This window comes from Dermochelys coriacea, chromosome 24 (genome assembly GCF_009764565.3).
Source record: "Dermochelys coriacea isolate rDerCor1 chromosome 24, rDerCor1.pri.v4, whole genome shotgun sequence".
Lineage (NCBI taxonomy): Eukaryota > Metazoa > Chordata > Testudines > Dermochelyidae > Dermochelys > Dermochelys coriacea.
The window spans coordinates 13,598,455-13,620,898 of NC_050091.1; the positions used below are offsets into that span (position 1 = coordinate 13,598,455).

The 22,444-nt window shown below is 49.5% G+C and overlaps 1 protein-coding gene across 1 annotated transcript in view; it reads left to right on the forward strand.

The window, feature by feature from the left end:
* Positions 1-9,799: 9,799 nt before the first annotated feature.
* LOC119848102 overlaps positions 9,800-22,444 on the forward strand; it is a 53,979-nt gene continuing 41,334 nt past the window's right edge. Inside the window, exon 1 of the mRNA XM_043502291.1 lies at positions 9,800-10,041. The gene's annotated coding sequence lies outside the window, so the exon portion shown is untranslated. The remainder of the gene's footprint in view (positions 10,042-22,444) is intronic.

Below are 22,444 nucleotides of genomic sequence, written 5' to 3' on the forward strand. Positions count from 1 at the left end.
CCTCCCAGACCCCACACCCCCAAACCCGCACCCCGAACCCCCTGCCCTAGGTCCCAATCCCCTCCCCCACCCTGAATCCCAGACCCCACACCCCCAAACCCGCACCCCGAACCCCCTGCCCTAGGTCCCAATCCCCTCCCCCACCCTGCCTCCCAGACCCCACACCCCCAAACCCGCACCCCGAACCCCCTGCCCTAGGTCCCAATCCCCTCCCCCACCCTGAATCCCAGACCCCACACCCCCAAACCCGCACCCCGAACCCCCTGCCCTAGGTCCCAATCCCCTCCCCCACCCTGAATCCCAGACCCCACACTGCCAAACCCGCACCCCGAACCCCCTGCCCCAAGTCAGAATCCCCTCCCCCACCCCGACTCCCAGACCCCACACCTACACCCCAAACCCCTCTGCTCTACGTCATAATCCCCTCCCCCACCCTGACTCCCACACCCCACACCGCCAAACCCGCATCCAGAACCCCCTGCCCTACGTCATAATCCCCTCCCTCACCCTCACTCCCAGACCCCACTTCCCCCCACCTGCACCCCAACCCCCCTGCCCCAAGTCAGAATCCCCTCCCCCACCCTCACTCCCAGACCCCACACTCCCTGCCCTAGGTCAGGATCCCCTCCTGCACCCTAACTCCCTCCCAGACCCCACACCCTCCCCACCCACACCCCAAATCCCCTGCCCCAGGTCAGAATCCCCTCCTGCACCCTAACTCCCTCCCAGACCCCACACCCTCCCCACCCACACCCCAAATCCCCTGCCCCAGGTCAGAATCCCCTCCTGCACCCTAACTCCCTCCCAGACCCCGCACTCCTCCACCTGCACCCCAACCCCCTGTCCCAGGTCAGAATCCCCTCCCACACCCTAAATCCTTCCTTTAAGTATTAGGCTTACCATTAACCAGACTTTAACCGTTTCCCGGCAGCCAGCTGGCCACACTGGGCCAGCCGGCTGGAGCCATGTGAGGCTAGCGGACCAGACAGAGCTCATCCTCAGCCGGGCCGGCGGGACTCCAGCCCCGGCAGGGGGGCTTGAGCGGCCCCGGCCGCAGCGGGCCAGGCAGGCTGGAGAGGGCCAGCTCCAGCCGCGTCAGGACGGCAGGACCCCAGCCACAGCCGCACCAGAGCAGCCCCAGCCACAGTGGCGCCGGGCAGGCAGGACCCCAGCCCCAGCTGCCCCACACCGGCCCGCCTGACAGACCTCAGGTAACGGTTAACCGGTTAAACAATATAATTTTAAAAGTTTAACCGGTTAACTTTTTTAACCGCTGTTTACATTCCTAGTCCCCTCCTGCATCCCAAATGCATCCTCAACCCCACCCCAGAGCTCACACCCTCAGCCCCTTCCGCACCCCAACCTCCTGCCCCAGCCCAGTGGAAGTGAGTGAGGGTAGGGGGGGCAAGCAACTGGAGAGAAGGGGGATGGGAGTGAGTGGGGGGCAGGGCCTCAAAGATGGGGCAGGACAGGGGGCGGGACAAGGGAGGTTGGTTTTATGCAATTAGAAAGTTGTCACAGCAGGATGCAGGCTAGATGGGCCCATAGGGCTAATCTGGAGCAGCAGGGAAAGGGTGGGGTACATGGATAGATTGTCCCAAGGGGCTGCTCTGGGGCACCAGTTAGAGGGCAGGATACCAGGCTAGATGGGCCCTGTCATTGCCCAGGGCTGGCTGCACCCCTGCCCCCTTCAGCAGCTCTATCCAAGTGCTCCCTTCCAGGCTTTAATTCTCCAGCCTGCACCTGCTGGGGCTGGAATTGCCCCATTTCCCCCTCTCAGGGCAGGTGCCAGCCTGCAGCCTGTGGACACCAGCCGTGATTGCTCAGCCAGCTCTGACGGGCTTCAGGACCCACCCGCTTTCCCCTGGGGAGCCAACACCAGGGTGTGGACCCGGGGACAGGAAGCAGCAGCCTTTTCCAAACAAAGTGTCTTTTAATCTGAACAGCAGGAGCCAGCACAACAAGGACAGAGATACAGCTATTGCTATCTGAGCTACAGTTTAGTTGGCCCATTTTATCCCAGATTACCCCCACATCCCACTGGGATTGGGGGCTGTCTGTGCCTCAGCAGACTCTGTCTCTCTGACTATCCCATTTATGAATCAATCACATCCTTCATCGTCCTCTCTTCCCTTTCAGCCTGGTCTGACCACTTTGGCCGGCTCTGCAGAGGGCCAGGATACAGATGGAAGAATAGCAGAAATTTTAGTTCACTGGGAATCCCAAAAAAGTCAGGGGGAAATCATTCATTTTGGGTCAATCCAAAACCAAAACCTTTCTAAATTTTTGGCAAACCAAATTTAAAAAATAAATTAATTTTGATCTGAAAGAAAAAGGATTGTTTCAAAATTTTCCACAAACCGTAAAGTCAAAAAACAAAAAATTGGTTCAACTGAAACAAAAACTAAAATTTGTTGAATTTTTCAACAATTTGGGGGGAGGGGGGAAATCATCATTTTGGATCAAACCAAAACCAAAGGTTTTATTACTTTTCAGCACACTTTTCATTTCAGACTGAGCCAAAAAAATTGGTTTTGAAATTTGTGGGCCCCAAAAAGTTGGGGAAAAAATTTTGGCTCAAAAGAAATATTTCATTTAAATTTTGAGCACTTTGCAAAATATTTTTTTCATGCCTTTAAGAAAAATTAAACCACATTTCTAAACAAAACCAGGGTTCGCACAGAAACATCTCAACTTCTCTTTTGGCAAATGTTGAAATGGAACATTTTGATTCTTTTCAGAATTTGGAGAGGTTCCCCCCACCCCAACAGGAAAAATTCAACAAAATCAAACACAAATTCACAAAAGTTTTGGTGTGACTGAGTCTGCATTTTTCACCAGAACAAAGTTTTGCACGGTTCTAGTTGGGAACAATCTTCACAGTTATCGGTTTCTGCATTCTCTTGTGAGCATCAGTAAATATGGTATTCTATTCTATCCCGTTCAATTCTCTCTATGTCCTTTTACCACATTCATCACTGGAGTATCTGAGCTCCTATCAGCCATCATAGACATAGGAAAAACAGCATAATAACTATCAGGAAAACAGACAGTATATAATAGTCATAAAAATATTACAGGCAGCTTCCATGTGCTTCCAGGCTTATGGGACAGATCTGGGTCAGCAGGGAGGGGGCTGGATACTGGGCTAGATGGGTCTGAGGTAGGGTGGCCGTCCCCGAGGTGAAGTCTCATTTCTCATTTCCCCTTTCCAGTGAGATTCTGTTTTTAGCTCAGCTTTTCCGGCAGCAGAGGAACGGCCCCATCTATATGCCTGAGTTGGTAACCACGGATTTCCTGGCACCAGGTCTGTCCTTCCTTCTGCTTCCACAACAGCAGCTGGGTATCCTGAGAGAGAGAGAGAGGATGGATGAAAGGCCGGCCAGCTGGCTAGGCAGATAGGTAGGTAGGTAGGTAGTTTGTTAAGCAGATAGGTTGATAAGTAGAAAAGTAGCTAAATGGGTAGATAGGCTGGTGGGTATGTAGGTGGGTGGATAAGTAGGTTGGTAGGGAGGTACATAGGTAGGTGGATGGGTGAGTAGGATGTTAAGTAGGTTAGTAGGCAGCCAAGTGGGTTGGTAGGTGGGTCGGTAGCTGAGTTACCGTCTGTAATAGAGCAGGGTGAGGTAATAGACAAGTTTGCTGCCGATTTCGATAAATGCCCAAGGCCACCTGTGGGAGCAGGAACACTCTGAGAACCTGGGATAGATCCCTGCAACCCCTGCCCGAGCCAGCTAGCCCCTGCCCTGGGGCTTGGTTGGAGCTGCGCTCCCTAGAGGGAAAAGGCCCCATGCCCCATTCCCCACCCCTGAGCCAGCCAGTCCCCACCCTTGGGCTAAGTCAGAGCCTGTGCCCCTAGCGGGGAGGGGCTCTCACCTGTTTCCGGTGGGCTCAGCAGTACAGCGTACATCCTATGGGGATTGGAGCTGAGGCAGAAGATCCGGGGGCCCCCGTCCCCACCCAGCTCAGGGTGCTGATGGCCTCCTCCCCCTGGGCTCAGGAGCTGACCTGCAGGGCCCCCCCGCAAGCTGTTCCCAGCTAAGGCCTCCACAACGTAGCTAATGGTCTGTGTGGCACAGCCAGGTGGGCACTCACCCATGGGAACACCTGGCGATATGCCAGGAGGAATCCAGCCACCATAACACCCCCTTGCAGACCCATGTGATGACAGTTGGCAGCTGCAGAGCCTGGGCCGGGAGCCTGGCTTTAATGAGGGGGGAGCCAGTTAGCAGCTCGGGGCTTGGAAGTGACTCTTGCTTGATTTGCTGTTTCCCCGTTTGTTGCTGGAGCTAGGTGCTATACTGCAGATGCTAAAGCATTTCCTTCCCCCTGCTTTCACCATTAGACCCCACTCCCCTCCCAGAGCCAAGGCTAGAACCCAGGAGCCCTGGCTCCCAGCCCCCCTCCCCAGTCTAATCACTAGAATACACTCCCCTTCTGGAGCTGGATGGGGGGGGGGGGGGTCACTCACAGCCAACCTGGAGCTAGAGGTTCCTACGGGTGGAGACCCTGACCGTGGGGCACGTGATGAGCTCTTTGCTGTGGTCCCCTGGGGCTGGCGTGAAGCTGAGCACAGAGCTTGTGAAAGCTGAATACCCACCCTGGCACTTTGAGTACAGAAGGTGGGGACCCACAAGGAGTTTAAAAAATACTTGCCACTCCAGGCTTATAACCTTGGGAGCTTAATACAGCTTTTCTCTGACTTGGCTTGGTAAACACTCCCAGCACCCAAATGCAAAAAAACCCCTTTGGATCCAGGAAGCAGCACTTGGGAGGGACTCAAGCCCTTTCACCCCCCCTTCCCGGGAAGAGCTGAGAAAGAAAACGAAGGAAATTAGCTGTTGCCACCAGCTAATCAAACAGCACACACAAACCTCTTCGGATACAACAATCCAAAGTTTTTTAAAAAAAAAAAAACTTAAATTTTATTAAAAACAAAAAGAAAGAAAATACATCTGGAGTTTAGGCTTTTGCTAGATTTGAAAAGAGCAATTCCAAAAATCAAGCATCCAAACTAGCTTTCTTGGGGGTTCACCTTTAAAGGTGACAAGCCAACAAAAGCATCTGGGGTTTAGCACAGAGGAATCCACAAGCCTTAAAAAATAAACAGAAGTAAACCTAATTGCATCTTTCTAAACATTCCTAATTTACTTACATTTCTGGGTTGTTAAAAGTAGATCTAGATACGATCTGATGGTTTTTATATCTGGTTCAAACTTTACACAGCATTGCTGCTACCCTGTCTCTTCATCCCAGAGAAGAGCAACCACAGCCACAAAGGGAAAGCTTCCTTCCCAATTTTAAAAAGGTCGAGCCTTCCCATTGGCTCCTTTGGTCTGGTGTCCTTTTCTTTACCTGTTTCAGAGTAGCAGCCGTGTTAGTCTGTATTCGCAAAAAGAAAAGGAGGACTTGTGGCACCTTAGAGACTAACAAATTTATTTGAGCATAAGCTTTCGTGAGCTACAGCTCACTTCATCGGATGCATTTGGTGGAAATGCATCCGATGAAGTGAGCTGTAGCTCACGAAAGCTTATGCTCTAATAAATTTGTTAGTCTCTAAGGTGCCACAAGTACTCCTTTTCTTTTTTCTTTACCTGGGGGACTTTTTTAACCCTTTACAGGTAAAGCAGGCAGAGAACAGCTACCAAGAGGGACATTACAGCTAAATGGCTGGCTGTCCATGAAGGAAAGCGACGCCCCTCCCCCACCTCATTTATCACAGAGCTGTAGGAGGTGCTGCTGTTCGCCAGGGAGACTGAGAGATCCCTGTCTCTGGAGCTGAACCCTCTCATCCAGGTGATTTGGGGAGGGGTCCCAGAGCAGTTCCCTGGAGCCTGGCAGGTTATGTTCATCGGCTGCCGGGCAGCAGCATCTCGGGAACCCCCAGCACCAGCTGCTCCGTCAGCTCTGTGAGACCAAGGAGAGGATGGGGGTTAGCTTGGGGGATGAGGCCTTTGGTTTTCACCCCTAGGGGGCGCCAGCTCCAATTCAGCCCCAGAGTAGGGGTTTGGCTGGCTGGGGGGGTGGGAAATGGAACACGGGGCCTTTCCCCTCTACGGGTGCCGACTCCAATCTGCCCCAGGGCAGGGGACTGGTTGGCTCAGATGGTAGCAGTGGGATACCTGTGATGATGAGTGCAGGCTGTGTTGCTCCCTAGCTGTGCTGGAATGATTTCCCCCTGGTGATGTGCAGATAATTGCAGCCCCTGTCCCTGTCTCTCACATCCTCGAAGCCCAGCTAGCAGCCCACCTTCTCCAGGTTCCCCCAGCAACCAGAAGTGGTCCCACGCCTCCTCCAACAACTCCCTGTAGAGGATGGCGGTAGCGACAGTTTTCCCCCAGAAGACGTCTGCTTGCTCCATGAATCAAGACAGATCCCCTCTCCAATCCAGGGTTGGTTTGCAGCCTGAACGTGCAGGAATCCTGCATGGGAGAGATGGGGCAGGAGGAATAAGCTGTTCTGGAGGGATCCACCGGATGGTGCAGTTACACAAAGTCATACAAGGTCTTAGCACGTGAGCAAGTGTTCAGTCTTTGGAGAAATGCTAATCAATTATGTTCATTATTTTATGTAGATATATACCTCAATCTCTATATCTGTATATATGTATTATACTATAATGTTATTATATATAGATATATAGAGAGAGATATAGATATATACATACACACACAAACACAGTATATAGGGCAGGGGAGGCCAACCTGAGCCTGAGAAGGAGCCAGAATTTACCAGTGTACATTGCCAAAGAACCACAGTAATACATCAGCAGCCCCCTATCAGCTCCCCCGCTCCCGCCCCCAGCACCTCCCACTCCCTCCCTGCACCTCCCGATCACCTGTTTTGGGGCATGCAGGAGGCTCGGGGGGAGGAGCAAGGGCACGGCAGGCTCAGGGGAGGGGACGGGGCCTGTGGCCGAGCCAGGGTTTGAGCAGTGAGCACCCCCCGGCACATTGGAAAGTTGGCATCTGTAGCTCCAGCCCTGGAGTCAGTGCCTGTACAAGGAGCCGCATCTTAATTTCTGAAGAGCTGCATGTGGCTCCGGAACCACAAGTTGGCCACCCCGATATAGACAGTATCTAATTATGCTGACTTTTATGTTTATATATATATATATATATATATAGAGATATATAGAGAGAGAGAGAGAGTATATATATGATATATTTTATATAATAATGTTAATTATGTTTTATTTGTATTAAAATGACTGCACAAAATTTTGGTTGTTTTTTAAAATAAATGTTTTGTGGAAATCTGTTTCTTAAAAAAATAATCACAGCAAGATTTTGGGGTTTTCAAGACGTCGGCCGTTTAAAACAAATGGTCACTGGAAAAAATACATTGGCTAGGAATTTTTCACACAACAAAATCCCAAATTTTTCAATTACCAAGCCCACCTTCCATGATTTAAAATATCTTCAGGGTACCTAAGAAAGTGGACATTTGAATTATTAACAGAGATCGATCAATCGATAGAGGGGGTGTATAGGGAAAGACAGACAGATAATGACTAGCAATTAACACTTACCCTCAAAGAGCATAGCAATAAGAGATGGACCCCAGTCACCAGGATCCTCATGTTATCAGTCATGTCAGGTTTCGATCTCAACTTTGGGGCTCCAAGATTTCCGAGTGAGTCTCTTTTTTCTGGAGTCTGATTGAACCTGGTAATTCCCAAGACCCAGGAAAAACACGAGTCAAATACTGAGCTCGATACAATGAACAAGGATCCGTTGCCAAGTGCAGAGATGCGGCGGAGAGGGGGCTGTTTCTATAGGAATCCCTTGCCCGGCTGGTGCTGAGATGCCACCATCTCCAGGTGGGGCATCTATTTAACAGCAATGGAGGGAAACCTCCCGATAAGCTAATTAAAAAGAGTCGGAAACCAAATGGGGATTACCCAGAGGCAGAATGTAACACACCAAAGTTACCAATGTAAACACACCCCGAACCCCGGGGTTCTTGCCCCAGAGCTCACCCCAACGACCAGGGGTCTGCACTGATCTGCATGGATCCAGCGCAGCAACTTCTAACCCACTAGACCTGGCAGCCACAGTTGCAGCAGGAATCTGCCCCGGGCTCTCTCCTTCCCCGACTGGCTGGGGGCCTATGTCAAAGCAGCCGCACCCCACTGTTCAATGGGACCAGTTGTCACGGACTCACAGGACTCGAGCTCTCAGCTCCATACGGTCCCTGGGAGGAAACCCCTTCAGTGCGACAGCCCTTCTCGGGGGTCAAGCCCCTCCAGTTCCTGGAACCGCACCTCTCTGAGCTTTAGCATGCCTGTCTCTCGCTATGGACCCACTCAGGGAGTCCACTCACTCTGGACCCCCGGGACCTCCACTCCCTGAGGGAATAATGCCCCCTGTTCTCTAGCCTGGAGCGACTCTCAGCCAGCATAACACAGGAGCGTTTATTGAACGTCTGAACCCAGCACAGGAAACTCTCAGGGCCTCAGGCCTGGCCTCCCTCAGTGCCCTACATCTAGATCTGTCCCACCTCCAGGTGGGCTCTGGCTGCTCTCTCCTCCTAGCCCAGAGACCCCCTCCTTCTAGCTGGGCATCTGATATCACCATCACCCAAGCCGCACCTCTGTCCTGTGTCTTCTGTCCCAGATAGACAGGCTGCCTGGGCCCCCTCTCCTCCCATCCGTCCTTTGTTTCCCCTCTGTCTGGAACCGGCCAATCAGGTCACCAGGGTCCTCTCCCCGCAGCCCATTGTCCTCCCGCTGGCCAGAACCAGCTGCGACCCCCGAGTTCGGACTCCCGCTCATCAGGTCACCAGTCACTGGGGTATCCATTCTCCAGCCCATGGGGCCCTCTGTACCAACAAACTTCCTCTCCCACCACCTCGTTAAACCAGTAACATCCAGGGAAACTGAGTCCCACCCCCTCTGCATGCAAGCCATTGAAAAAACAAAACAAAAAAACCCGCTTTGTCACACTTGCGGCTCTCGCCGGTGGAGCCAGCTCACCCATTGGAAACTTCCTGTTGGGCAAGATCCACTCAGCGACCAGCTTCCCAGCACTGCCGCTGGTGCCCAAACACGGGGCCAGAGCTGACGTGCCACTGACCTGGGGCCGAGCGGGCCAGGGTCTGGCTGGGGTGGGAGACTTGGGAGGGCCCAGCCGTTGGGGCTGGTCCCAATGCCTCTAGGGGCTCCTGTGTTTCTTTTAGTTATAGGTTTCTCCAAAACCCTTGTGGATCTCAACACTGGGCAAGGAGTCCTTGTGTAAACAGCCCCCAGGACCCAGGCCAGATTCAGCTGCATCTCACCTCAAGTCGAAGGATGGAGTCTGTGGCGGGCCGTGGAATCCAGCTGCCTCTCCTGATCCAGCCAATGACCCAGGTCCCATCACAAGGGAATCCCCAGACTCAGTGACCCGAGAGGCATTTGAGGAACCGAGAGACAGAAAGCAAACATCTGTGCTCAATGGACCGGCTCTGATATGCTGGTGTCTCCCCTGCTGAAAGACCCTAGCGGGAAAGGACCTCAGGTCCCATTGCCACACCCTGAAGCCAGCTAGTGTCCCACCCTGGGGCAGATCAGAGCCAGTGCCCCCTAGAAGGGAAAGGCCCCATGCCCCATTCCTCCCACCCCCAGCCAGTCCTCCCACATGGGGGCCGGAAGCCAGGTGTCTGTGGGAGCTGCCCTGTGTCTGTGGCAATCTCCGTTTTGCATCGATGGCACCGAGATCTCCAGCCACTGCAACCAGCTTGTGCAAGACATGCTAGGGCCAGATTCACATGCTGACTTCCCCTTCCTGTCTTGAAATCTCACATCTTGCCCCATCCCTTGCCCTGACACTCGCACCCGCTCCCTGCCAGGCAGGTCTTCACATGAACCAGGCCCTTCCCATTAGAGTTGGGATTCGCTAGCCGTCCTAACCGAGCATCTGCTGTTCCAGTGCACTGTTCCCAGCCGTCCCACCCCAGAGGCGGACGCATCTCAGCTCCAGGTGAACAACCCCTGGACAGTGACGTGTGCGGCTGTTCCCCAGCTGCCGCACTCCGGAGGCAGCTGCATCTCAGCTCGGGGTGAGTGATTAGTGTCTGCAGCATGTTCAATACAATAAGAAGTGTGAGCTGCTAGCGTTCAAATATTATTGCAGGACTGCAAAAAGCAGTAATAAAGGGATAGAGCTGGGATGGGGGACAGGTAGCCAGGACTGCTGGGTTCTATACCAGTCTCTGGGAGGGAAGGGGGGTTTATCGTTCGAGCAGTGGGGGCTGGGAGCCAGGATTCCTGGGTTCCATCCACAGCTCTGGGAGGAGACTGGGGTGTAGAGGGTCTCAGAGCCAGGTGTGATGGGTTCGGTCACAGAGATCCCCTTGGGACTGTCACCTGATGTGCTGAAGTTACCTCTGAGCCTGTTTTCCCTCCCGGCTTGGGACTCCAGAACCCTGCCTTGTTGAGCCAGACATACTAGCCTGCTGCGACACAGATCCCGGTCTGCTCCACACCCCCAAAGCTACAGACTTTAACCAAAAACAGCTCAGCAAGTCACCTGTCTCCAGCACCCAGTTCCCAATGTGAGCACAGACCAGACCCTTTGTCTTCAGGATACTGAAATCAATCAGGTTCTTAAAAGAAGAACTTTATTTATAAAGAAAAGTAAAAGAATCACACCTGCAAAATCAGGATGGAAGGTAACTTTACGGGGTAATAAAAAGATTTACACAAAGGATTCCCCTCTGGCTCAGTTTCACAGTTACAAAAACAGGAATAAAACTACCTTTGTAGCACAGGAAAATTCACAAGCTAAAACAAAAGATAACCTAATGCATTTCCTTGCCTTACTTACAATTTCTGTAATTTTACATAGCATATTCCAGGTATATTTTCAGGAGATGTTGTTCCTGCTTAGCTTCTCTCTCTGTCCTGAGAGGGAACCAAAAAGACAGCCACAAACAAATCCTTCTCCCTTCCCTCATCTTCCCCCCCCCGCCCCCCAATTTGAAAGTATCTTCTTTCCTCATTGGTCCTTTTGGTCAGGTGCTAACTAGGTTATGGAACTGTTTAACCCCTTACAGGTAAGGTAATTTAGTACAGCTGCCAAGGAGGGATTTTAGGCTACTCTTCCCTCTATATTTATGACCAGGATACAGGTTTCTGTGCACCTCTTCCACTCCATTACAGCCAGTTCATGCTTCTGGGTCTCAATTTGGGCCTGTATTTCTCTGTCTTTTAACTCCAGATCTAGCTGGTGGGCAGCTTTTTGTACTTTGATTTGACTCTGTTTCTGGGCCTCAAGTTCTTTGTCTTTGAAGTCAAGGACTTGCTGGCTCTCTCTTTCCTTCTTAACAATTTCCAACCAGTGCAGTTCTAGCTTCTTCTGAGTTTCACTCTTACATTTCTATCTCTATTTCCCTTACCCAAAATAAGTAAACAGAAAATAACAAACTGGTAACCGCTTTGTCTGTTCTCCAGCCAGCACACTTAAAACTCACTTAAAATCCTTACCATTGTGTCAAAGCAATCAGCTGTGCACATACCCTGTTTGACTACACCACTGTGACGGGTTCCATCACAGAGACCCCCTTGGGACTGTCACCTGATGTGCTGAATTTACCTCTGAGCCTGTTTTGCACTGACAGTTTGGGACTCCAGAACCCTGCCTTGTTGAGCCAGACATGCCAGCCTGCTGCAACCCAGACCCAGGTCGGGGCCATGCCCTCAAAGCAGCAGGCTTTAACCAAAAACTACTCCACAGGTCACCTATCTCCAGCACCCAGACACCCAGCTCCCAGTGGGATCCAAACCCCAAATAAATCTGTTTTACTGTGTACAAAGCTTAGACAGGGTAAACTCATAAATTGTCCATCCTCTATAACACTGATAGAGAGATATGCACAGCTGTTTGCTCCCTGAGGTATTAATCACTTGCTCTGGGTTAATTAATAAACAAAAGTGATTTTATTAAGTATAAAAATCAGGATTTAAGTGCTTTCAAGAGATAACAGACAGAACAAAGTAAGTCACCAAGCAAAATAAAACAAAACACGTAAGTCTAAGCCTAATACATTTAAGAAACTGAATACAGGTAAATCTCACCCTCAGAGACGTTCCAAGAAGCTTCTTTCACAGACTAGAGTCCTTCCTAGTCTAGGCCCAATCCTCTCCCCTGATACAGTCCTTGTTAGTTCCAGCTCAGGTGGTAACTAGTAGTTCTCATGATTGCAACCCCCTTTGTTCTGTTCCACCCCCTCTTATGGTTTTGGCACAAGGCAGGAATCTTTTTTCTCTCTGGGTCCCCACCCCTCCTTCTAAATGGACATGCACCAGGTTTAAGATGGATTCGAGTACCAGGTGACAGGGTCACATGTCCTGTGAGACCCTCAAGCTGTCATTCTTTCTAATCTGACTCACAGGAAGGCTTACAAGTAAACAGAGCCATTTACAACCATGTTTCCTGGTCAGTGGGAGCCATCAAGATTCTAAACCACCATTAATGGCCCACACTTTGCATAATTATAATAGGACTTCAGAATAATACTTCATATTTCTAGCTTCAGATACAAGAATGACACATTCATACAAATAGGATGACCACACTTGGTAGATTATAAACTTTGTAATGATACCTTACAAGCGACCTTTTGCATAAAGTATATTTATATATTTTATATATATATATATATATATATATATATATATATATATATATATATATATATATATATATTTAAAGTATATTCCAGTTACATTGTATTCACACTCATAAGCATATTTCCATGAACATATGGAGTGCAATGTCACACCAGGACTCCTGAGTTCTGTCCCTGGCTCTGGGTGGGGAGCAGGATCTAGTGCATTAGAGTGGGGGGTGGAGGCAGGGAATCACGACTCCTGGGCTCTATCCCAGCTCCGGGAGGAGAGTGAGCTGTAAAGGGGCTGAGAACCCAGACTCCTGGATTCTATTTCCAGCCCCACAAGCAATATGCAGCCTGCCCCTGTTGCAGGGAAGCCACAGGCAGCCCCAGACAGAGGGAGGGGAAGTCGGCAGTTGGTGCTGGGGTTTCTGAGAGAGCATCTCCCCGCAATGGCCCCCACTAGCACTTACTTCTGCGCTCACATTCCTGTGTATGCCGCTTCCCAAGGCTCCGAGTCACAAACCGTGAGGAATCCAGGAATCCAGAACAGTAGGAGAGCCTGGTGCTTGGCCCCCACTCTGCAGGTGTAGGGGTGAGTGGAACTAGGGTGGGGGAGGGAGCTGGATGGTCTGTGGAGACTGGGTGCCCCTTAATCCTGACATGCAGCCTTTTACTATCCCAGCCCTGGGCTCCCTGCCCCCACTGCTCTGCCAGTGCCCCTCGAGCAGGGTCCCACCCTAGGTCTTCCCCACCATGGGCACAACACTGGAGGCATCGGTTCAGGGGGCCACGTACAGCAGGAGATTCCCCAGCTCTCATCTCTCAGCCTCCTTCCCAAGAGCACCTGAGGGCAGCAGAGGGATGGTGGGAAATGGAACTTTCCCCTTCCCCATGGGGGCAATTTGGAGGGAAGGGAGGGCAGGCACTGCAGAGGGGGCAGTTATGTTTTGCTTATAAGAAGCGCATAGAATCTTTTTCAGGGGAAAAGGCAATACGCTGCATTTATTGGACAGACAACAATTAGCATATGCATTTAATCAAACATACCCCCTCCCACACACAAACTGTCCCGCCAGTCGATGTTATAGTTAAAGTCATAGTTACCAGTCCAGAGTCTGGACCAATCTAGTGGCCAGCTAGGTTGATCAAGAGAAGGGAGGAGCCGGGTTCTGTCGGTCGCGACATGATGCTCCGGGGACGTCTTGGCAGGACGAATCCAAAGTTTCATGGCAAGGCACCCTGTTTATATAGTGATTCTCCTTCACTGGGACCATTGAGTTTTGCACCATCATGCTGTAATCTATCGCCGTTTGACGAGTGCTCATTTTCTTAAATTGTTCTTCTCATCCTTTATCTTGTTCCTTCATCCGTCTCTCAGGGAGTTACCCCATGCTGGGTTTGATCACAACTATCTTGTCCCCATTAATAGGCTCCTGCCCCATCTTTTAGAGTCATCAAACTGCCCCCCTCTGACTTCTCAATAGGGGCGTGTTGCAATCTTCTGGCGCCTTTACGTCAATCCTCAGTTCCTCCCTAGAACATCTGGTCTTGTGACGGCCTTCATGCTTTTCTAACACACACATTCCTCATTCACTCGCAAAAAAGGATTGATTTACACAGAACATTTGAACAGGAACATCAAATTGCAATGCAAGAGAAAACAATAATTGCATACTTCTACTTATTTCAAAATGCTAATTTTAAACCTACAACAAAGTGGTGACCCTAAAGATCTATTACTGCCTTGAAATCAGCTTCAGACAAAAGATTCTGGCTGATACATCTTTACCATTGGCCCACTAGGCCATTCCTTCCTGCTTTCAGAAAGGGTGGCTGGCAGAATATGGTCAATACATGCTATATTATTATTCTTTATCCTTCATTCTAAATTATACAAACTACAGACATAAAGTCCTCCTACTACAGTTATAGATACCCCAGGGGGTTTCCCCTTTCCCATGGGGGAGGGTTTGGGGGGCAGGGTGGGCAGACATTGCAGACAGGGCAGTTATAGATACCCCAGGGGGAGCACATACGTGCAAACTTCTCTCCCATCCTCCAGCTGTGCTAACTCCATGCCCCCCCCCATGGAGCTCTGTGGACAATAGACCCCTGGGGCTCTTAGACACTGCACGAGGACAGGACAGTCCCCCACGGATGGGGATGGAGGGTGCATCTCTTGGGACTGGCCCCTGCCCCTCCAGCCCTGGGGTGTGGGACCCATCCCACCTTGCTCTGGCAGGGGGTGGGGCGTGCATGGGCTACTGGGGATCCAGGCTGAGACCTGCCCAGCTCACTGTGCCAGTGACCGGCCCCAAGGCTGCAGAACTCCAGCCTTGCGCAGAGGGGAAACCCCCCTCTGATTGGCTGCCCTGCCTGCTTTCCCCACTTCCTGGAGAAGGGCAGCCAATCAGGGGTGCTGCAGGAGGGAAGCAGCTCCCCCCTCAGGAGCTGAGAGGAGATTTTAGGTAGGGGATGGTGGAGGGAGTGGGGGGGGAGGAATGAGCTAATGGGCCACAAACAGGGTGTGCGGAGACAAAGCACAAATCTGTGGATTTTAAACTCCAATCTCAGATTTTTAGAGCAAATCTCGAGATTGATTAGCAAATTTCAGGGACAGGGGGTTGTCATAATGTTCACATTCAATCTCAGGATGTTTTAGCGAATCCTGGAATCACAGACCCACAGGCTGAGAAGGGACTGCAGGGGTCACCTAGTCCAACCCCTGCCAAGATGCAGGATTTGTTGGGTCTAACCCATCCCAGACAGATGCTGTCCAGCCTCCTCTCAAAACTCTCCAGTGAAGGAGCTTCCACAACCTCTCTGGGCATCTGGTCCACTGTCCGACTGCTCTCACAGCTTGGGAGTTTTTCCTCAGATTTAATCTCAATCAACTATGCTGCAGTCTGAACCCTTTGCCCCTTGTCCTACCCTCTGGGGCCAGAGAGAACAACTTTTCTCCAGCTTCTTTCTGGCAGCCTTTCAAGTATTTGAAAACCACGATCATGTCCCCCTCCCCCAATCTCTTTTCCAAACTAACCGTGCCCAGTTCCTTCAGGCTGTGCCCCTAGGGTTTGCGTTCCATCCCTTTGATCATCTTTCTCCCTCGTCTCTGGATCCTTTCCAGTTTCTCTACATCCTTTCTACACATTGGTGACCAAACCTGGACACAGTTCTCTAGCTGAGACCTAGCCAGCACCGAGTAGAGAGGTACCGTCACCTCCCGTGGCTTGCATGCTATGCCTCTGGTAATGTAACCTGAAATTGCATTTGTCTGGGTTTTTTTGCAACAGCATCTAATTGCTGACTCCTGTCGAGTTTGTGATCTGCCCCAACTCCCAGCTCCTTCTCAGCGGTGCTGCTGCCAGGCCAGTTCTTCCCCATCCTGTATTTGGTTTTCTTCCCTATGTGGAGCACCTTCCATTTGTCCTTGATGAATTTCATTGTGTTGTCTACAGCCCAGTTCTCCAATTTATAAAGATTGCTCAGAATTTTAGCTCCATCCTCCAAAGCATTGGCAGTTCCCCCCAGCTTTGTGTCATCCGCAGATTTGATCTGTCTGCTCCCTAGTTCCACATCCACGTTATTGATAAAGATGTTAAACAATACAGGACCCAGAACAAATTCCTCTGGAGCCCCACTTGGGACCTCCCTCCAATCCAATGTCTTTCCATTAACAGTCACTCATTGTTTGCGGTTGTTTATCCAATTATGTATCCACTTATTTGTATTTCCAATGAGCCCACATTTTTCCATAAGAACGGCCAGTCTGGGTCAGACCAAAGGTCCATCTAGCCTAGTATCCTGTCTGCCAACAGTGGCCAATGCCAGGTGCCCCAGAGGGAATTAACAGAACAGGGAATCACGTGATCCATCCCTTGTCTCCCCTTCCCAGCTTCTGGAAAACAGAGGCTAGGGACACCATCCCTGCCCATCCTGGCTAATAGCTATTGATGGACCGATCCTCCCTGAATTTATCCAGTTCTTTTTGAACCCTGTTATAGTTTTGGCCATCACAATATCCTGTGGCAAAGAGTTCCACAGGTTGAGCGTGCATTGTGTGAAGAAATACTTCCTTTTGTTTGTTTTAAACCTGCTGCCTGTTCATTTCATTTGGGGACTCCTAGTTCTTGTGTTATTTACTTTCTCCACTACCGCCAGGATTTTATAGACCTCAATCCTCTCCCCCCTCAATCGTCTCTTTTCCAAGCTGAACAGTCCCAGACTTATTAATCTCTCCTCATACGGAAGCTGTTCCATGGTGTATGGTGCCACTGCACTACTAGTTTTCAGATGGAAGCTGTTCCACACCCCTAATAATTTTTGTTGTCCTTTTCCGAAACTTTTCCAATTCCAATTTGAGATAGGGCCACCAGAACTGCATGTAGTATTCAAGATGTGGGCATACCATCGATTAATATAAAGGCAATATGATATTTTCAGCTTTATTATCTATTCCTTTCTTAATGATAACCAAGATTCTGTTCGCCTTTTTGACTTCCGCTGCACATTGAGTGGATGTCTTCTGAGAACTAACCACAATGACTCCAAAATCTTTCTTGAGTGGTAACAACTAATTTAGACCCCAGCATTTTATATTATAGTTGGGATTAGGTTTTCCCATGTGCATTACTTCACATTTATTAACATTGAATTTCATCTGTCATTTTGTTAACCAGTCACCTAGTTTTGTGAGATCCCTTTGTAGAGCTTCACAGTCAGCTTTGAACGCAATTATCTTGAGTAGTTTTGTATCATCTGTAAATTTTGCCACCTCACTGGTTTACCCCTTTATGAATACGTTGAACAGCACTGATCCCAATACAGACCCCTGGGGAACACTGCTATTTGCCTCTCTCCACTGTGAAAACTGACCATTTATTCCTATGCTTTCTTTCCTATCTTTTAACCAGTTACTAATCCAGGAGAGGACCTTCCCACTTATGAAAGCTTACTTTGCTTAAGAGCCTTTCGGGAGGGACCTTGTCAAAGGCTTTGTGAAAATCTAACTACAACGACTGGGTCACCGTGTACACCGTTTTGTACATGCTTTTTGACTCCCTCAAAAAATCCTAGTAGATTGGTGAGGCATGATTTCCCTTTACAAAAACCATGTTGACTCTTCCCCAACACATTGTGTTTATCTATGCATCTCATAATTATTTTCTTTATTATAGTTTCAATCAGTTTGCCCAGTACTGAAGTTACGCTTAATGGCCTCTAATTGGTGGGATCACCTCTGGAGCCTTTTTAAAAAATTGATGTCACATAAGCTACCCTCCAGTCATCTGGTACAGAAGCTGCTTTAAATGATAGGTTACATAATACAGTTAGTAGTTCATAGAATCATAGAATATCAGGGTTGGAAGGGACCTCAGGAGGTATCTAGTCCAACCCCCTGCTCAAAGCAGGACCAATCCCCAACTAAATCATCCCAGCCAGGGCTTTGTCAAGCCTGACCTTAAAAACCTCTAAGGAATGAGATTCCACCACTTCCCTAGGTAACACATTCCACCACCCTCCTAGTGAAAAAGTTTTTCCTAATATCCAACCTAAACCTCCCCCACTGCAACTTGAGACCATTACTCCTTGTTCTGTCATATGCTACCACTGAGAACAGTCTAGATCCATCCTCTTTGGAACCCCCTTTCAGGTACTTGAAAGCAGCTATCAAATCCCCCCTCATTCTTCTCTTCCTCAGACTAAACAATCCCAGTTCCCTCAGCCTCTCCTCATAAGTCGTGTTCCAGTCCCCTAATCATTTTTGTTGCCCTCCGCTGGACGCTTTCCAATTTTTCCACATCCTTCTTGTAGTGCGGAGCCCAAAACTGGACACAGTACTCCAGATGAGGCCTCACCAATGTCAAATAAAGGGGAACGATCATGTCCCTCAATCTGCTGGCAATGCCCCTACTTATACATCCCAAAATGACATTGGCCTTCTTGGCAACAACGGCACACTGCTGACTCATATCCAGCTTCTCGTCCACTGTAACCCCTAGGACTCTTTCTGCAGAACTGCTGCCGAGCCATTCGGACCCTAGTCTGTAGCGGTGCATGGGATTCTTCCATCCTAAGTGCAGGACTCTGCACTTGTCCTTGTTGAACCTCATCAGATTTCTTTTGGCCCAATCCTCTAATTTGTCTAGGTCCCTCTGTATCCTATCCCTACCCTCCAGTGTATCTACCTCTCCTCTCAGTTTAGTGTCATCTGCAAACTTGCTGAGGGTGCAATCCACACCATCCTCCAGATCATTTATGAAGATATTGAACAAAACCGGCCCAAGGACCGACCCTTGGGGCACTCCACTTGATACCGGCCGCCAACTAGACATGGACCCATTGATCACTACCCGTTGAGCCCGACCATCTAGCCAGCTTTCTATCCACCTTATAGTCCATACATCCAGCCCATACTTCTTTAACTTGCTGGCAAGAATACTGTGGGAGACCGTGTCAACAGCTTTGCTAAGGTCAAGGAATAACACGTCCACTGCTTTCCCCTCATCCACAGAGCCAGTTATCTCGTCATAGAAGGCAATTAGATTAGTCAGGCATGACTTGCCCTTGGTGAATCCATGCTGACTGTTCCTGATCAATTTCCTCTCCTCTAAGTGCTTCATAATTGATTCCTTGAGGACCTGCTCCGTGATTTTTCCAGGGACTGAGGTGAGGCTGACTGGCCTGTAGTTCCCCAGATCCTCCTTCTTCCCTTTTTTAAAGATGGGCACTACATTAGCCTTTTTCCAGTCATACGGGACCTCCCCTGATCACCATGAGCTTTCAAAGATAACGGCCAATGGCTCTGCAAATCACATCCGCCAACTCCTTTAGCCCCTCAGATGCAGCGCATCCGGCCCCATGGACTTGTGCTCGTCCAGCTTTTCTAAATAGTCCTGAACCACTTCTTTCTCCACAGAGGGCTGGTCACCTCCTCCCCATGCTGTGCTGCCCAGTGCAGTAGTCTGGGAGCTGACCTTGTTTGTGAAGACAGAGGCAAAAAAAGCATTGAGTACATTAGCTTTTTCCACATCCTCTGTCACTAGGTTGCCTCCATCATTCAGTAAGGAGCCCACACTTTCCTTGACTTTCTTCTTGTTGCTAACGTACCTGAAGAAACCCTTCTGGTTACTCTGAACATCTCTTGCTAGATGCAACTCCAGGTGTGATTTGGCCTTTCAGATTTCACTCCTGCATGCCCGAGCAATATTTTTATACTCTCCCTGGTCATTTGTCCAATCTTCCACTTCTTGTAAGCTTCTTTTTTGTGTTTAAGATCAGCAAGGATTTCACTGTTAAGCCAAGCTGGTCGCCTGCCATATTTACTATTCTTTCTACACTTCGGGATGGTTTGTCCCTGTAACCTCAATAAGGATTCTTTAAAATACAGCCAGCTCTCCTGAACTCCTTTCCCCTTCATGTTATTCTCCCAGGGGATCCTGCCCATCAGTTCCCTGAGGGAGTCAAAGTCTGCTTTTATTAAGTGCAGAGTCCGTATTCTGCTGCTCTCCTTTCTTCCCTGTGTCAGGATCCTGAACTCGACCATCTCATGATCACTGCCTCTCAGGTTCCCATCCACCTTTGCTTCCCCTACTAATTCTTCCCGGTTTGTGAGCAGCAAGTCAAGAAGAGTTCTGCCCTTAGGTGTTTCCTCCAGCACTTGCACCAGGAAATTGTCCCCTACACTTTCCAAAAATTTCCTGGATTTTCTGTACGCCGCTGTATTGCTCTCTCAGCAGATATCAGGATGATTGAAGTCTCCCACGAGAACCAGGGCCTGCGATTTAGTAACTTCTGTGAGTTGCCGGAAGAAAGCCTCGTCCACCTGATCCCCCTAGTCCGTTGGTCTATAGCAGACTCCCACCACGACATCACCCTTGTTGCTCACACTTCTAACCTTAATCCAGAGACTCTCAGGTTTTTCTGCAGTTTCATACTTGAGCTCTGGGCAGTCATACTGCTCCCTTACATATATCCATCCATGACAGTGCTCCAGTCATGTGAGTTATCCCACCAAGTCTCTGTTATTCCAATCACATCATAATTCCTTAATTGTGCCAGGACTTCCAGTTCTCCCTGCTTGTTTCCTAGGCTTCTTGCATTTGTGTATAGGCACTGAGATAACTCGCTGATCATCCCTCCTTCTCAGTATGAGGCAGGAGCCCTCCTCTTTCATGCGCTCCTGCTCGTGCTTCCTCCCGGTATCCCACGTCCCCACTTACCTCAGGGCTTTGGTCTCCTTCCCCCAGTGAACCTAGTTTAAAGCCCTCCTCACTAGGTTAGCCAGCCTGCTTGCGAAGATGCTCTTCCCTCTCTTCGTTAGGTGGAGCCCCTCTCTGCCTAGCACTCCTCCTTCTTGGAACACTATCCCATGGTCATAGAATCCAAAGCCTTCTCTCCGACACCACCTGCGTAGCCATTCGTTGACTTCCACGATTCGATGGTCTCTACCCGGGCCTTTTCCTTCCACGGGGAGGATGGACGAGAACACCACTTGCGCCTCAAACTCCTTTATCCTTCTTCCCAGAGCCACATAGTCTGCTGTGATCCACTCAAGGTCATTCTTGGCAGTATCATTGGTGCCCACATGGAGAAGCAGGAAGGGGTAGCGATCCGAGGGCTTGATGAGTCTCAGCAGTCTCTCTGTCACATTGTGAATCCTAGCCCCTGGCAAGCAGCCTTCTCTGAATCTTCAGAACATTGTGTCCGTAGAAGCATATCCTGACGTCTGTCCAGGAAATCTTCAGGTTTCAGAGTAGCAGCCGTGTTAGTCTGTATTCGCAAAAAGAAAAGGAGGACTTGTGGCACCTTAGAGACTAACAAATTTATTAGAGCATAAGCTTTCGTGAGCTACAGCTCACTTCATCGGATGCATTTGGTGGAAAAAACAGAGGAGAGATTTATATACACACACAGAGAACATGAAACAATGGGTTTATCATACACACTGTAAGGAGAAAAGGAGTACTTGTGGCACCTTAGAGACTAACAAATTTATTAGAGCATAAGCTTTCGTGAGCTACAGCTCACTTCATCGGATGCATCCGATGAAGTGAGCTGTAGCTCATGAAAGCTTATGCTCTAATAAATTTGTTAGTCTCTAAGGTGCCACAAGTACTCCTTTTCTTTTTGTGAATACAGACTAACACGGCTGCTACTCTGAAAACTGTAAGGAGAGTGATCACTTAAGATAAGCCATCACCAGCGGCGGGCGGGGGGGGGAAGGAGGAAAACCTTTCATGGTGACAAGCAAGGTAGGCTAATTCCAGCAGTTAACAAGAATATCAGAGGAACAGTGGGGGGTGGGGTGGGGGGGGAGAAATACCATGGGGAAATAGTTTTACTTTGTGTAATGTCTCATCCATTCCCAGACTCTATTCAAGCCTAAGTTAATTGTATCCAGTTTGCAAATTAATTCCAATTCAGCAATCTCTCGTTGGAGTCTGTTTTTGAAGCTTTTTTGTTGAAGGATAGCCACTCTTAGGTCTGTAATCGAGTGACCGGAGAGATTGAAGTGTTCTCCGACTGGTTTTTGAATGTTATAATTCTTGACGTCTGATTTGTGTCCATTCATTCTTTTACGTAGAGACTGTCCAGTTTGGCCAATGTACATGGCAGAGGGGCATTGCTGGCACATGATGGAATATATCACATTGGTAGATGCGCAGGTGAACGAGCCTCTGATAGTGTGGCTGATGTGATTAGGCCCTATGATGGTATTCCCTGAATAGATATGTGGACAGAGTTGGCAACAGGCTTTGTTGCAAGGATAGGTTCCTGGGTTAGTGGTTCTGTTGTGTGGTGTGTGGTTGCTGGTGAGTATTTGCTTCAGATTAGGGGGCTGTCT